The sequence below is a fragment of the Sapajus apella genome, unplaced genomic scaffold, assembly GCF_009761245.1.
Source record: "Sapajus apella isolate SASKATOON/1434 unplaced genomic scaffold, GSC_monkey_1.0 scaffold8, whole genome shotgun sequence".
Lineage (NCBI taxonomy): Eukaryota > Metazoa > Chordata > Mammalia > Primates > Cebidae > Sapajus > Sapajus apella.
Genome location: NW_022436948.1, coordinates 8,695,472 through 8,712,410, shown reverse-complemented (window position 1 = coordinate 8,712,410; position 16,939 = coordinate 8,695,472). Strand labels below are relative to the sequence as shown.

At 40.9% G+C, this 16,939-nt stretch overlaps 1 pseudogene across 1 annotated transcript; it reads right to left on the bottom strand.

Moving 5' to 3' along the window:
- Window positions 1-3,004: 3,004 nt before the first annotated feature.
- LOC116550826 lies at window positions 3,005-3,488 on the bottom strand (annotated as a pseudogene). Its single transcript, XR_004268596.1, has one exon. The product of XR_004268596.1 is annotated as a 40S ribosomal protein S15a pseudogene (transcript).
- Between the last annotated feature and the right edge of the window lie 13,451 nt (window positions 3,489-16,939).

The following is a 16,939-nucleotide window of genomic DNA, read 5'->3' as shown; positions in this document are numbered from 1 at the left end:
CCGGCTAACTTTTTTAATTTTTAGTAGAGACAGGGTTTTACCACGTTGGCTAGGCTGGCCTCAAACTCCTGGCCTCAAGCGATCCAACTGCCTCAGCCTCCCAAAATGCTGGGATTACAGGCGTGAGTTCCTACATCCCACCAATACTTGCTTTAGATCATTTTTCGAGATCATAGTGGAATCCACCTGTGCACTCCCCGTAGTTCAAATGCAACTTCCTATCTCCTAGAGGCAAGGACTATTCTGAACTTGATTATTACAGTTCCCATGTCTGTTTTTATATAATTGCTATTAAGTATGAACTCATAGGGGATATATAACATTAGTTTTAATGTTCACAGATGTAAAACAAATGCTATATTATTCGGCAGCTTATTTTTTTCTTTATATTATGATGTTTTTAGGGTGTATCCATATAGACATGTTGTTCTTTTTGTTTTGTTTGAGACTGGATCTTGCTCTATAGCTTACGCTGTAGTGAAGTGGTGCAATCATATAGCTCACTGCAGCCTCGAACTCCTGGGCTCAATCCATCCTCCCACCTCAGCCTCCCGAATAGCTGGGCCTATAGGCATGAACTGCTACACCTGGCTAATTTGTCTTCTTCTGCTTTTTTTATGTAGACAGAGTCTCACTATGTTGCCCAGTTCTCAACCTCCTGGGCACAAGTGATCTTCCTGCCTTGGCCTCCCACAGTAGTGGAATTACAGGCGTGAGCCACCACATCCGGCTGATACATTGTTCTGATTCACGCACTTTAACCACTGCAGGGTATTCCACTGTACAGATGTTCTGTGCTGTGTGATCCATTCTCCTGTTAATGGGTCTTTCAGTTGTTTATCGTATTTTATTATTGCTAACAATGTTGCAAAAACATTCTTGCACACCTCTCATTGTGTACTCAAGCGACAATTTGTCTAGGATATGTACAGGAGCTGAGAGGGCTTCCTAATGAGCTTTACCACCTACTGCCACAAATTGTCTGTAAAGGGACTTCTGCTTCTACTGGCTGTGCATGAGATTTGCTGCTTGTCTACACCTTGAACAGTGACACAGAGACTGTCCTTCCAGTCGTATCAGTTGTGCTTTTGAGAAGCCATTGCAATTTTCTGTCAAGCTGAGTGCATCTACACAGGGTGGTATGTGGTTCTATCATTGGACCCCAGGGTCACAGGCCCACTCTGTGCCTTCTTGGCTCTAAAGTGGGTACCTGGTCACTTCTATGTCATATGGGATTCCTAGTCTGTGGATCAGGCCTTCTGTGAACTCCCAGAGAGTGGTGTGAGCAGGAAAGGTAAATCCAGAATAGACTCCGTGCATATGCAAAGGATCATTTGACATGGAAGGGGCCCGGTGTAGACAGGTGCTACCAAGGATTGATTGGTCTCCTTGAGGAACACTGTCTTTTTTTTTTTTTTTTTTTTGAGATGGAGTCTTGTTCTGTCACCCAGGTTGGAATGTAATGGCACGGTCTTGGCTCACTGCAACCTCCACCTCCTGGGTTCAAGTGATCCTCCTGCCTCAGCCTCCCAAGTAGCTGGGATCATGGGTGCCCGCCACCACACCCAGCTAATTTTTATATTTTTAGTGGAGACAGGAGTTTCACCATGTCGACCAGGCTGGTCTCAAACTCCTGACCTGGTAATCTGCCAGCCTCAATCTCCCAAAGTGCTGGGAGTACAGGCATGAGCCACTGCACCCAGCTGGAACTCTGTCTTATCAGGAACTCAGCATTGGTCTCTGCTGCTGGCAGATGGATATTTAGAAGTGGCAGTAGCTACGTTGGCCTTGGTAAGCGGGAGTCCATGCTGTTGGGTCCTCCTGTCACCTCCATTGATGCCAAGGGGCAATCCTATTCAGTTCTCCTTGCTATGGACTGAAAGTTTGTGTCCTTAGATTCATGTGCGAAAACCTAATCTCCAATGTGATGGCCTTAGGAAGTGAGGCCTTTGGGCAGTGATTGGCTTATGATGGGGGAGCCCTCATGAATGGGATTGGTGCCTTTGTAAGAGAGCTTCCATCCTCTCTCTCTCTTTACAATGTGAAGAAACAATAAAACAACTGCCTTCTGCAAACCAGGAAGAGAAGCAAATTGGCCTTGGCCTTCCCAGCTTCCATAACTGTGAGAAGTAAATTCCTGTTGTTTAAGCCACCTGGTCCATATTAATTTGTTATAGCTGAACTGACCAAGACACCTGTCATGCCAGTTCTCCAGCAGCCAGTGTGGAAGGCTGGCTCACGTCAACTCGGCCGCTCAGTGTCTCTTCTGCAGCGGATACTTTCTCCTTCTCCCCACCTCCTCTGCCCACCCATAGCTTTATTGAGATATAATTGATATGCAGTAAGCTGCAAATATTTAAAGTTTTAAAAATGAGCTTTGAGTTGGGCGCGGTGGCTCACACCTGTAATTTCAGCACTTTGAGAGGCTGAGGTGGGTGGATCACAAGATCAGGAGTTTGAGACCCCCCTGTCCAAGATGGTGAAACCCCGTCTCTACTAAAAATACAAAAATTGGCCGGGTGCTGTGGCTCAAGCCTGTAATCCCAGCACTTTGGGAGGCCGAGGCGGGTGGATCACGAGGTCAAGAGATCGAGACCATCCTGGTCAACATGGTGAAACCCCGTCTCTACTAAAAATACAAAAAAAAAAATTAGCTGGGCATGGTGGCACGTGCCTGTAATCCTAGCTACTCAGGAGGCTGAGGCAGGAGAATTGCCTGAGCCCAGGAGGCGGAGGTTGCGGTGAGCCGAGATCGCGCCATTGCACTCCAGCCTGGGTAACAAGAGCGAAACTCCGTCTGAAAAAAAAAAACAACAAAAAACAAAAAACAAAAATTAGGCGGGTGCAGTGGCAGGCACCTGTAATCCCAGCTCCTCAGGAGGCTGAGGCAGGAGAATCGCTTAAACCCAGGAGGCGGAGGTTGCAGTGAGCCGAGATGGCGGCACTGCATTCTAGCCTGGCCAACAGAGCAAGACTCTTATTTCAAAAAAAAAAAAAAAAAAGATTTTTTTTTTTTTTTTTTTTCCATGAGGCATTTTATTTGTAAATATATGTATTACATCCCTAGAAAAAGAATCCCAGGATTTTCCCTCCTGTGTGTTTTCGTCTTGCTTCTTCATGGTCCATGATGCCAGCTGAGGTAGTCAATACAATGAAACCAAACTGGCGGGACGGAAGCAGATTATTCTGCCATTTTTCTAGATCTTTGAGTTGCACATCAAATCTGGGGCTGATCACACCACACTTGTTTAGCCTGCCTGTGAGGTTCACAACAATTTTCCCAGCTCTGTGATCATCAATGATTTCAAATTCGCCAATGTAACCATGCTTCATCATCACAGTGAGAAACCGGACGATGACTTTGGAGCACGGCCTAGTAAGCACCTGGCGTTTGCCTCTCTTTTCGGCATTGTTGATGCTCTTGAGAGCATCAGCCAGGACATTCATGCACACCATTGTGGCGGCACGGAAAGATGGCGGAAAGAGCAAAAATGAGTTTTCACATAGTATGTATCTATGAAGCCATCACCACAATCGAGTCAATGAACATATCCATCACTCCTAAAAATGTCCTTGTCCTTTCGTAATCCCTCCCTCCCCAATAACTTTTTAAGGGAAACTTGGAATGTGCTTGTCTCACTGGAAGTTACCTAACTTAGGTAAATAGTTCAGAGAAACGACCTGCTTTTCCATATCCCTGACTTCTGTAAATAAGAATCACCATAAGAACACAGAATTACCAGATAGGTATGTTTTTCGTTAAAACATTTTTTGTTGGGGCCAGGCTCAGTGGCTCATGCCTGTAATCCCAGTACTTTGGGAGGTTGAGACAGGAGGATCACTTGAATCCAGGCATTTGAGACCAGCCTGGGCAACATAGTGAGACCCCGTCTCTACAAAATAATTTAAAATAAGCTGAGTGTGCTGGCACATCACCTATAGTCCCAGCTACTCAGGAGGCTCAGGCGGGAGGATCGCTTGAGCCCGGGAGGTTGAGGCTGCAGTGAGCCATGATGGCACCACTGCATTCCAGAATGTTTCTAAGAGGAAAAAAAATCTTTTTTTTGCATTATAAGTCATATACCATAACATTTACCCCTTTAAAGCATAAAATCAGCATATAGTCACAAAGTTATGCAAGTCTTGCTACTATTTAATTCCAGAACATTTTTATCATCCCCAGAGAGAAACTTTGTATTTCTTAGTAGTCAGTCCCCAATCCCTTTTCTCCCCAGCCACTGGCAATACCACAGAGCAGCTTTCTGTCTGCTTGAATTTGCCAGTTCCAAGCGTTTTATATAAATGGAATCATACATATGTGGCCTTTTTGACTGACAGGCTTCTTTCACTTAGCATACTGTTCCAAGTTTCACCATGTTGTGGCATGTATCAGTACTTCAGTCCTTTTTGTGGCCAAACAATGTTCCATTGCATGGATACAGCCACATTTTGTTTATCCGCTCATCGGTTGATGGACATTTGAGTTGTTTCCATCTTTTGGCTGTGGTAAATAATACTGCAATAAACACTTGTGTACAAGTTTGTGTACGGACATATGTTTTCCACTCTCTTGGATATCAACTTAGGAGTAGAATTACTCACATTGTAAAATATATGCTTGACTTTTTTGAGAAGCTGTCAGACTGTTTTTCAAAGCAGATACACTATTTTATATTCCCATGTTCCGATTTCTGCGTGTCCTAGCCAACATTGATTACCTTATTTATTTTTTATTTTTTTGTTTTTGTCAGGGGCAGAGGGACAGGGTCTCACTCTATTGCCAGGCTGGAGTGCAGTGGTGACATCTTGGCTCATTGCAACCTTCACCTCCCAGGCTCAAACGATCCTCCCGTCTCAGCCTCCCAAGTAGTTGGGACTATAGGCACACACTGCCATGCCCAGCTAATTGTTTTGTAATTACCTCACTTTTTTATGATGACCATCCAATAATGTAAAGCGGCATCTAATTGTGTTTTTGGTTCTCATTTCCCTGATAGCTAATGATGTCATTTATGTTTTCATGTGCTTACTGACCTTTTGTATATTTTCTTCGAAGAAATGTTTATCAAAGTCCTTTGCCCATTTAAAAGCTGGGTTATTTATCTTTTTTTGTTACTGAGTTGTAGGAGATATTTACACATTGTATATACATTCCTTCTATCAGATATGTAATTTTTATGTCCCCCCTCCATTCTATGGGTTGTCTTTGACTTTCTTGACAATGTGCTTGGAAGCAGAAAAGATCTTAATTTTGATGAAGTCCAATTTAGTTTTATTTTTTCTTTTGTTGCTCTTGCTTTTGGTATCATATCTAATAATCCATTACCAAGGTCATAAACTTTTACTCTATATTTTTTTCTAAAAGTTTTATAATTTAGCTCTTTAGTTTTTTAACCATTTTTAGCTAATTTTTATATATAGTGTGAGGTAGGGCTATAACTTCACTCCTCTGCATATGGATATCCAGAGTCCCAGCACTATTTGTTGAAAAGACTATTCTTTGTTCTTTTGTGAGATTTTCTTAGTTATGCTTAGTCTCTTGCACTTCCATATGCATTTTACGATCAGCTGATCAATTTCAACAAAAAAGAGAGAGGAGGCTAGGATTTGGATAGAGATCGCATTCAATCTTAGATCAATTTGGGGAGTATTGCTATCTTAATAATATTAAATCTCTCAATCAATGAAAATGGGAAGTATTTCCATTTGTACATGACTTCTTTAATTTCTTTCAATGATATTTTCTAGTTTTCAGCATGCAAGAATAATCCTTCTTTGGTTACATTTTTTTTCTAGTGTTTTATTTCTTTTGATGCTATAGTAAATGATTTTTTTTCTTAATTTTAATTCAGAAATTTAATTTTTAATTTAGATTGTTCTTTACTAGTATATAGAAACTCAATTTCTTTTTTTTTTTTTTTTTTTTTTTTTTTGAGACAGAGTTTCACTCATGTTACCCAGGCTGGAGTGCAATGGCGCGATCTCGGCTCAATGCAACCTCCGCCTCCTTGGTTCAGGCAATTCTCCTGCCTCAGCCTCCTGAGTAGCTGGGATTACAGGCACGTGCCACCATGCCCAGCTAATGTTTTGTATTTTTAGTAGAGACAGGGTTTCACCATGTTGACCAGGATGGTCTCGATCTCTTGACCTTGTGATCCACCTGCCTCGGCCTCCCAAAGTGCTGGGATTACAGGCTTGAGCCACCGCGCCCGGCCTAACTCAGTTTCTTTTTTTAAGTTGATCTTCCATCCTGTAATTTTGCTGAATTCATGTATTAGTTTTGGTGAATTTCTTGGAATTTTTGATATGTAAGGCAATGCATTTTGCAAATAAAAATATTTACACTTCTTTCTGATGCCTTTTATTTCTGTTGATGCCTAATTGTTCTGGCTACAACCTCCAATACAATGTTAAATAGAATGGCAAGAGGAACGATTCTTGCGTTGTTCCTTATCTTGGGGAAGTATTCAATTTTTCACCATTAGGTATGACATTAGCTGTGAGTTTTTCATACATACTCTTATCAGGTTAAGGAAGTTGCCATCTATGCTTAGTTGGGAAACTGCACAAGGGACTTTTGAACAGCAATAATCAGCCAGCAGGAATACAAGAAAACAGCTAAATACAACAGAAAAAAAGACAGTAGAAACAGACCTAAAAAACCTACAAATATTGGAATTATCCAACAGATTATTCAACTATGATTACCATGTTGAAAGAAATAAAGGATAAACCTAAACAAATGTTCAGAGAATAAGAACCTATTAAAAACAACACAGTAAAACTAATTATAATATCTAAACTAAAAATAAAATAAATAAAATAAAAATTAAAAAGAGGTGCTTGGCAGAGTATTGGACAGTGATGGAAGTGAGAATTGGTGAACTGAAAGATAGGCGAGAAGAAATTTGCAATGTGTAACACAGACTATTTTTATTTTTAAATTATTTTTATTATTATTTTTTGATACTGAGTTTCATTCTTGTTGCCCAGGCTGGAGTGCAGTGGAGCGATCTCAGCTCACTGCAACCTCTGCCTCCTGGGTTCAGGTGATTCTCCTGCCTCAGCCTCCCGAGTAGCTGGGACTACAGGCGTGTGCCACCATGTCCGGCTCATTTTTGTATTTTTAGTAGAGACGGGGTTTTGCCATGTTGGCCAGGCTGGTCTTGAACTCCTGACCTTGTGATCCACCTACCTCGGCCTCCCAAAATGCTGGGATTACAGGCGTGAGCCACCATGCCCGGCCTGTGCTGAAAATTTTAAAAAATAACTCCTATCCAGTAATTCTACATCAAGAAAATTTATCTTTCTATATTAAGGGCAAGATAAATAATAGTAGACTTAATAATTTTCAAATAAAAGCGGAGAAAATTTATTATCTCAGCTTAATATCTCCTTAATTAATATTAAGGAGAATCTATAAGATATACTTAAGCCAAAGGAATAACAAGTGAAAATGGTGCTAAATATGTGGGGAAATGGAAGTAAATATTAAATGTATAAAACAGAATAATAAAGTCTAATGGAATTAGAAAATAAAGAATTAAAATACCTATATATCATACCGCATAGTCTGAAATCAGAGTGAGTAGGTCAGTGGATGGAGTCGTAATGGTCTAAGATCTTTGTTTTACCTAGAAGAAGGTAAAGGCTTTTATTAACTTATTTTTCATAAGTATGCATACTATCATTTATAAGGGACCAAATAAAAACAATAGTAAAAGAGTGTATGACTTTCAAACTAGTAGAGGAGAAAATCACATGCTATAAAATACTCAGTAAAAAAATAGGCAATAAAGGATAAAAGGGACATCGAGAAATAACCGTAAAAATGGGCAACCAGCAGCCCTCTGGGCTGCTCTGTCTATGGAGTAGCTGTTCTTTTATTCCTTTACTTTTTTAATAAATTTGCTTTCACTTTGAAAAAAAAAAAAGGATAAAAGGGAAACAAAGGATGGGAAAATTATGATTTAGTGGCGAATTAAGTTATAAATTTATCAGGAGTTACATTAAATATATGCACAAAAATTGCCATAGTTAAAAGACAAAGATTGTTGAACTAGGTAAAAATATAAAATCCAACTATATGCTTTGATAAGCCATGCCTAAAATGTAAAAATACAGAAAGGTGAAAACAAAAGCTTGTAGAAAGGTATACTACATAAATACTAACCAAAAGAAAATTGATTAGTAAGACAAAGAGATTTTAAGACAAAAAGAATTGTTAGAGAGACTCCCTTCATGAGGTTAATGGTTAAATTCACCTTAAAAATTGTTTTCAGCTGGGTATGGTAGCTCACACCTGTAATTCCAACATTCTGGGAGGCCGAGGTGGGAGGATGGATCACTTGAGCCCGGGAGGTCAAGACTGTAGTGAGCCGTGTTCACACCACTGCACTCCAGCCTGGGAACAGAGTAAGACCCTGTCTCAACAAAATATATTTTTTAAAAGTTGTGTGGGCCTAGTAATATAACCTCAAAATACGTAGTGCAATATTCACAGAAGTAAAGGAGAACTAGACAATCTATAATCAGAGCAAGAGATTTTAAGACACATATCTCAGTAATTAATAAAATGAGCACACAAAACACATCAGTATTGATAGAGAACATCTGAACAACAGAATAAACAAACTTAAAGAACATACATAGAATACTGCATCCAACAATTGCAGAATAAACATCATTTTCAATGGCATATGGAGCATTTATGAAACTTTAAAAAGTACTGAGCTGCAAGGCAAGTCTCAGTAGATTTCATATGACTTACTATGTTCAGGATCTATTATCTGATTAAGTAGATTTCATATGACTTACAATGTTCAGGGTCTATTATCTGATTAAGTAGATTTCATATGACTTACTATGTTCAGGGTCTATTATCTGATTAAGCCAGTAGAGTAGAGCTCATTAATAAACAACAATTTGAATATCCACAAATTAGAAAATTAAGAAGTGTAGTTTATATAATTTATTTTTTAAAAAAGTAATCATTAGAGATATTAGAATTAAAAGATTCATAAAGGATTGCGTCCTAGAAGTTGGTGATTGCGGCCAAAATGCTAATTTAGGGAAATTTATAGCCTTGGATGAAAACATTAGAAGTGAAAAAAAAAACTGAATTATTTTTTCTTTTTATTTATTTTTTCTTTTTCTTTTAGACTGTGTCCCACATGATTATGGCTCACTGCAGACTTAAACTCCTGGGCTCATGAGATCCCCCTGCCTCAACCTCCCGAGTAGCTACTACTACCTGACTAGTTTTCTTATTTTTTGTAAAGATGGGATCTCACTGTGCTTCCCAAGGTGGTCTCAAACTCCTGGGCTCAAATGATCTGCCCACCTGAGTTTCCGAGAGTGCTGAGATTACAGGCATGAGCCACTATATCCAACCTAAAAAGCTAAAAATCAGATTAAACGTCTTTCTCCAGAAGTAAGAAAAGAAAAAGCAAAATAAAGCCTAAATGAATAGAAGTATAAAAAGTTAAATATGAGTTAAGATCTTATAAAATAGAAAGCAAGGGGCAGCCTGTAATACCTGCACTTTGAGAGGCTGAGGTGGGAGGATCACTTGAACCCAGGAGTTCCAGACCAGCTGGACAATATAGTGAAATCTCGTCTGTACAACAAATATAAAAATTGGCCCCGCATGGTGGCATGCACCTGTAGTCACAGTGACTCAGGAGGATGAAGCGGAAGGATCACTTGAACTCAGGAGGCCAAAGCTGCAGCGATCCATTATTGGGGCACTGCACTCCAGCCAGGCCAACACAGTAAGACCCTGTCTAAAAGCAAGGCTCCCCTTCAAAAAGAAAAGAAAAGAAAAGAAAAGAAATGGAATCAAATCAATAGTTCAAAAAATTCCCACAACGAAAGCTCCATGGCCAATATGAATTCGTTTGTGAGTTATATCAAATGTTCAAAAAATAAATTATTATCATCTTACGAAAAACCATTCAGATAATAGGAAAAAGACTCCTCAATCTATTTTAGAATACCTTAATAAAAATGATATCAAATTCTGGCAGGGATGACATAAGAAATACAAAACTTCTAAACAAAATATTGGCAAACCAAAATCAGAAATAAAGTATAATACTTATCGCCAGGTGCAATGGCTCACGCCTATAATCCTAATACTTTGGGGGCCAAGGCAATAGGATTGCTTGAGCCCAAAAGTTCGAGACCAGCCTGGGCAACATGACTTTAAACATTAAGAAACTACTTACCTTTATTTTAAGAAATAAAGAACAAGTACAACAAATACAGAAAAGTTACAAACATGGTAGATATTAATTCAACTATATCAAAAAGTACTTTAAAAGTGAATGGTCTTTGGGAGGCTGAGGCGGGCAGATCACCTGAGGTCAGGAGTTCAAGACCAGCCTAGCCAACATGATGAAACCCCATCTCTACTAAAAATACAAAAATTAGCTGGGCAGGGTGGCATGTGCCTGTATCCCAGCTAATCAGGAGGCTGAGGGAGGAGAATCACTTGAACCCAGGGGGCAGAGGTTATGGTGAACCAAGATTGCACCACTGCACTCCAGCCTGGGTGACAGAATGAGACCCTGCCTCAAATAATAATAACAATAAAAGCAGAGATCACCTTTTAATAATTTTTTTTATAAAAGACCCACAACTCACACCCATTAGAATGGCTACTATCAATAATACAGAAAATGACAAATATTGGCAGGGACGTGGAAAAGACGGAACCCTGTGCCCTGTTGGTGAGAGTGTAAAATGTTGCAGCCACTATAGAAAACAGTTTCACAAAAAACCTAAAACAGAGTTTTATATGATTGAGCAATTCCCCTTCTGGGCAGAGATATAAAAGAATTGAATGCAGAATCTTGGAGAGATATTTGTACATGTATGTTCATAGCATCGTTATTTTGTAAAGCTTAAAAAGATGGAAACAATCCAAATATCCATCAATGGATGAATAGATAAACAAAATGTGGCATATACATACAATAGAATATTATTTAGCCTTACAAAGGAAGGAAATCCTGACATATGCTGTGACATGAATGAACACTGAGAACATTATGCTAAGTAAAATAAGCCAGCCACAAAAATACAAGTATGATATGATTCCACTTACATGAGGCATTGAGAGTAGTCAAACTCACGGAAACACAAAACAGAATGGTAATTGCCAGGGCTATGGAGGGGAAAATGGAGAGTAGTTTCATGGGTATATAGTTTTGTTTTTGCAAAATGAAAAAGCTCTGAAGATTGCACAATAATGAATATATACTTAACACTACTAAACTGTACACTTAAAAATGGTAAAGATGTAAATTTTGTGTCTTTTACTACAATTTTAAAAAGCACACACAAAAGCATGCCCCTACTATATGTCATCAACAAGCAGCCCAATTTAACTGTAAAGACATAGATGGTTAAAAGTAAAGAGACGGAGAATATGGCATGCTAACACTAATCAGAAGAAAGCTGAAGTAACTCTGTTAATTTCAGACAGCAAACTTGAAATGAAAATATTCAGGGGTAAACAGGACTTTACGTGATTCTTCAAGGATTGGCAATCCTTAAAATGTATGCAACTACCAACAGAGCATCAAAATAGTTAAGGTGAAAATGGATAGAACTGCAAGGAAAAATAGACAAATTCATTATTGTGTTCCAGATCTATTGAGATAGATCAAGCAGGCAGAAAATCAGTAAAGATATGGCTGAACTGTGCATTAATCAACCATCAGTCAACTGTACCATTAATCTACTGGATCTAATTGATGTTCATAGAATACTGCATCCCAAACCAGCAGAATACCCATTCTTCTCAAGTTCACATGGAAGATTCACCAAGAGAGATGATGTTCTGGGTCATAAAACATCTTAACAAATTTAAAAGGATAGAAATTATGCAAAGGACATTCTTACAACACAGTAGAATTAAGCTAGAAAGCAAAACAGAAGATAGCTGGAAAATTCCCAAATATTTGGACATTAAACAAAACACCTCTAAATAGCACATGAGTCAAAGATGAATGTTGAAGAGAAAATTTACAATATTTTGAACTAAGTGAAAAAGGAAATAGTTTATTAAAATTTGTGGACTGCAGGAAAATTTATAGCATGAAATGCACATATTAGAAAAAATCTATAATAAAAAAATCTAAGATTCTACCTCAGGAAACTAGAGAAAAGAAAAGGCTAAAATAACAAAGAAAGAACTAGTAAAAATTAGAGGAAAAACTAGTGAAATAAAAAATAACAGAGAAAATGAACAAAACCAAAAGCTGATTCTTTGAAAAGATCAATAAGAGTGATGAACTTCTAGCCAAACTAAGAATAAAAGAGAGAATATACAAATGACTAATATTAGAAATGAGAAAGAAGGGCCGGGCGCGGTGGCTCAAGCCTGTAATCCCAGCACTTTGGGAGGCCGAGGCGGGTGGATCACGAGGTCAAGAGATCAAGACCATCCTGGTCAACATGGTGAAACCCCGTCTCTACTAAAAAAAATACAAAAAATTAGCTGGGCATGGTGGCGTGTGCCTGTAATCCCAGCGACTCAGGAGGCTGAGGCAGGAGAATTGCCTGAACCCAGGAGACGGACGTTGCGGTGAGCCGAGATCGCGCCATTGCACTCCAGCCTGGGTAGCAAGAGCGAAACTCCGTCTCAAAAAAAAAAAAAAAAGAAAAAAAAAATGAGAAAGAGATCATCACTGTTGATTCCATGGACAGTAAAAAGGTAATAAAGAGGGCCGGGCGAGGTGGCTCGCGGCTGTAATCTCAGCACTTTGGGAGTCCAAGGCAGGTGGATCACTTGAGGTCAGGACTGATCAATATGGTGAAACCCTGTCACTACTAAAAATACAAAAAATTAGCTGGGTGTGGTGGCAGACACCTGTAATTCCAGCTACTTGGGAGGCTGAGGCAGGAGAATCCCTTGAACCCAGGAGGCGGAGGTTCCAGTGAGCTGAAATCACGCCATTACACTCCAGCCTGGGCAACAGAACGAGACTCTGTCTCAAAATAAGAATAATGATAATAAAAACATACTATAAACAACTTCATGCCACAAATAGGATAACTTAGATGATGTTAATGAAGTCTGTGAAATACACAAATTACCAACGCTCATGCTGTATATAAAGGGATAATAGCGACAAGGTAGAGGACCTTAGTTTTGCTCATTTAGTGGTGGTCACGTAGCTCCAAAAGCAGAAGGAGAGGGCAAGCCCCATTGCTCTGAGCAGCGCAAGCCTCTACTTGTATCACATTTGCTGTAGTTCCACTGAACACAGCAAGGCCAAGCCAAGGGTTTATGTGGAGGAGGTAACTCAAAGATCTTCATACATGGAGTGGGAGAATCTGTGGACAATTTCACAATCTGTCACAACAAGGTGCAATAATCTGCCCCATCACTAGCAAGTGACGGAGGATGTCCCAGTCTGTCCCAGTCAATCTGGCTCCAGCGTTAATGGCCTTACCTACTAGAGTTGCACTGTCCAAAATGGTAGTCACTAGCCACAGGTGTTTATTCAAATTCAAGTTAAAGTTTAATTACTAACTTAATTATTATTCCACATTATAAAATTCTGCTTGTAGCCACTAGTTACATGCTAGTAGTGGTTTCTACAAGCCACTTAATACTGCAGGTATAGAACATTGCCATCATGTCAGAAACTTCTATTCAATGGCACTGTTTTAAAATGTACTCCCTCTCATAACAATATTGACAATTTTTATCTTAGAAATTGAATGGTAGGTTAGTTGGACTCTCAACCATTCTTTCATGAAGCCTTAAACTTATTTAAAAACCTAAGGGGTGGCCAGGGGCAGTGGCTCATGCCTGTAACTCCAGCACTTTGGAAGGCCGAGGCAGGCAGATCACCGGAGGTCAGGAGTTCAAGACCAGCCTGACCAATATGGAGAAACCCTGTCTCTACTAAAAATACAAAATTAGCTGGGTGTGGTGGTGCATGCCTGTAATCCCAGCTACTCAGGAGGCTGAAGCAGGAAAATCGCTTGAACCCGGGAGGCAGAGGTTGCGGTGAGCCGAGATCACGCCATTATACTCCACGATGTGTTGTTATTACTATCATTTTCGTTAGCCTGTGCGTTTTAACAGAAATGATATTGCTCCCTTGTCACAAGGGGTGGGGGGGATTAGATTAAAATGCCTTAAGAAGCTGCTTGGGAGGACGATAATACAAAAGTGAGAATCACTGCTCTAGACAGTTGATTATCTCTTAAAGAAAAGTTAAATATACAGGAAAACTGTATTTAATTCATACTCACATTTACCATTTCCCCGTGCTAATTTATTTATTTAATATTTTATTTTTTTGAGGCAGAGTCTCGCTCTGTTGCCCCAACTAGAGTGCAGTGGCATGATCATGGCTCACTACAGCCTCGAACTCCCAGGGTCAGCCCATCCTCCCACCTCAGCCCCTCAAGAAGCTGGGACCACAGTTGCGTGCCACTAGGCATACTCAGCTAATTTTTTGTTTGTAGTTTTTGTAGAGACAAGGTCTCCCTATGTTGCCCAGTCTGGTCTTGAACTCCTGGGCTCAAGCAATCCTCCAACCTTGATCTCACAAAGTGCTGGGATTATAGGGGTGAGCCTCCGCCCCTGGCTTAATTTTTTTACATAGAGATGGGGGTCTCACTATGTCGTCCAAGCTGGTCTTAAATTCCTGGCCTCAAGTAGTCCTCCTGACTCACCCTCTGAAAAGTGCTAGGATTACAAGCATGAGCCACCATACCTGGTTTTATTTTATTTTTTTACTTTTTTTTTTTTTTTTTTTTTTTGAGATGGAGTCTCACTCTGTCACCAGGCTGGAGTGCAGTGGCGTGACCTCACCTCATTGCAACCTCCACCTCCTGAGTTCAAGCAATTCTCCTGCCTCAGCCTCCGGAGTGGCTGGGACTACAGGCGCACGCCACCACGTCCAGCTAATTTTTTTGTATTTTTAGTAGAGACCGGGTTCCACCATCTTGGCCAGGATGGTCTCAATCTCTTGACCTCATGATCTGCCCGCCTCGGCCTCCCAAAGTGCTGGGATTACAGGTGTCAGCCACCGCGCCCAGCCTTTTTTCTTTTTTAAAATTTAAAGAGTTTAAAGGTGTTCTCCAATTCCTTCTGGCTTTCATAGTTTCTGTCAAGAAGTCCACTGTAGAGGCTAAGGACATGAGCCTCTCCAAAGAAGACACGCCAGTGCCCACAAACACATGAAAACGTGCTCATCAAAGAAGACACACCAGTGCCCACAAGCACATGAAAACATGCTCATCATTGCTAATCATCAGAAAAATGCAAATCAAAGTCACAGTGAGACACCGACTCACACAGTCAGAATGCCTTTTATCAAAAAGTTAAAAAATAACACATTGGCAAGGCTGAGGGGAAAAGGGAATACTTATACATTGTTGTGAGAATGTACATTAATCCAGCTGCTGTGGAGAACAGTTTGGGGATTTCGCTCTTTTTGTTTTTTTTTTTTGAGCCAGGGTCTCACTCCGTCTCCTAGTCTGGAACGCAGTGGTGTCCTCATGGCTCACTGCAACCGCAACCTCCTAGGCTCAAGCAACCTTCCCACCTCAGCTTTCCAAGTAGCTGACACTACAGGCATGTACCACCACGGCTGGTTAATTTTTATTATTACTTGTAGAGATGGGGTCTCACTGGTTGATCTTGAAGTCCTGGGCTCAGGCCATCCTCCTGCCCCAGCCTCCAAATGTGCTGGGATTACGGGCGTGAGCCACAGCGCCCAGCCGAGATTTCTCAAAGAGCTGAGAGTTGACTTATCATTCCGCCAAGCAATCCCGTTACTGGGAATATATCCAAAGGAAAATAAATTGCCCAGCCCTGTAGGGTTCTGTGAGCCCCTCCCCGCTGGTGCGGAGACGAGAAACTGTAGAAATAAAAGACACAGACGCAGAGACAGAGAAAAGAGCGTTTGGGGCTGGGGGTCCACTGCCAAGCAAAGCGCGGAGACCTGCAGTGGCCCCGAGTGCCTGGACGCTCTGACTTTTACTGGGTGCAAAGCAGGGGGCAGGGAAGGAGGGGATGTAACGGTGGTCGGTGACAGAGTCACGTGGTGAATCACGTGTCTTGGAGACACGGTGCCCAAGACTTTCAAGTAGCCAAGGCAGGAGAAAAGCAAGTGAGTCAGCGCTCTTTGCATAGTTGTCAGAAATATCAAGGACACTAAAATTATGTTACTATTATTAATTCTTACCTGTTGAGAAAAGGAGAAACTGGGTGCAGAAGCAGGGCGTGAACGTAGGACATGGAGCGTGACCACTGAGGCCCGGCGTCACGTAGAGACAGGTAACCCTGGATGTCCGTGGGCCCCCCGACAGGCGGCAGGCCTACCGCAAGAGCTTGGAGAAGCGGAGTTTTCTCCTGACTTCCCCAGGATCGAGACGTCTCGGCCATTTTGGACGTCTCCTTCCGTCGCGGGCTAAACAGCAGGTGCTTTCCCAGCGCTGGCGCTGCCACACAGCCGAGGCGCCCTCCAGCAGCCCTTTCTTGGCGTCACAGAGGGTTTAGAGCATCTTGCCTTAGGGTCACTTTGTTCACAATGTCACCCCAGTTCCATGCTTCATAACCTGAGAGTCATTAGTAAAATTAAAGCTTATATTGAGAATTTTTTTATAAGTGAGGAACTTTAAGATTATATGTGATTATATAAAGGAATAACTATGTGCCTACATTTCTAATTCTTTTCTAAATCGATATTTACATGGGAACAGACTGAGTCTTCAGACCCTTGCCAAGGGCTGCCCCCCTACAGTTCTGCCCAAAGGACACACGTACCCGTATGTTCATCACAGTACTATTCACAATAGCAGAAACATGGAGTCAACCCAGGTGCTCATCAATAGTGAATTGGGGCCAGACGTGATGCCTCACACCTGTAATCCCAGCATTTTAGGAGGCCTAGGTGGGTGGATC